The following is a 1,003-nucleotide window of genomic DNA, read 5'->3' as shown; positions in this document are numbered from 1 at the left end:
ATATACTAAATTACATAATAATGTAAATATATAAATGTATTTCCTTTTAAGTGTAGTTGCTTGAATGGTGGATAGGATTCAAGGCATTGATAGCGAAGGTAGAGAAACTTACACAAATATTGATGTGAAGGCATTTGGCAAGTGATGATTTTAATGAAAGTTACATATGCGAAATTGGGGCGGCTCATTTTTTTTTCTTTTTTGGAAGATTTATATACATACCACTCAATTTATATGTATTTACATATCTATCACCTATACTTCAATTTTTACATAAATGTCATTTCAATGCATGAAAAGATATTTTTCACTTGTAAAAAGCTAAAATAGCGATATTTTTTATGTGGTATCAAAGACTTGAGTGGTAATATAAATGTAAAACGTAAAGTATAAATGTTAGATATTGTTGCGCATTGAAAGATTCAGGGTGATAGAATGATAATTTAATATCTTGATATAGTACGAAAATCTAGCGAACGCTCAAATAATAAAAAACTAGTAGAATGAGACGCCAGAGTTTTTTACGTGGGAAAATTTAGAAAAGAAAAAAAATATATACAGTCTAGCACAATCAAGAAGACCCATTATAGGTTTGCAAGTGCATATGTTAACTTTTCTCCTAAATTAGGGAAGATAGATTTATAAAGATGATAATCATAGATGTACAAGAGTAATCCTGTGATAATAGCTCTAATTGTGCTACAATTGTAGTTCTTGGCAATAATAGTGTGATTGGGCCGCAAATGCTGTATTTGATTGTCACAAGGGCAGTAATCTACCATAACTATTGTAGATGGCGGTTGTGATAGCATCATATGAAAATAAATGTTGTAGTTGAGAGACATAGTAATAATTGGCCATATAGGCTGTAATTCATAGCTTCATGTGTGTTAGTGGGTTGCAAAGGCCGTAATTGGAAGTTGCAGCAGTGAGCCATATAAATTATAGTTGGTCACATAGATCATGGTGAAGAGTTACTTGCAGAAAACTTTAGAAGTCTTGA

The sequence above is a fragment of the Phalaenopsis equestris genome, unplaced genomic scaffold, assembly GCF_001263595.1.
Source record: "Phalaenopsis equestris unplaced genomic scaffold, ASM126359v1 Scaffold000247, whole genome shotgun sequence".
Taxonomy (NCBI): domain Eukaryota; kingdom Viridiplantae; phylum Streptophyta; class Magnoliopsida; order Asparagales; family Orchidaceae; genus Phalaenopsis; species Phalaenopsis equestris.
This window is presented reverse-complemented; position numbering follows the sequence as displayed.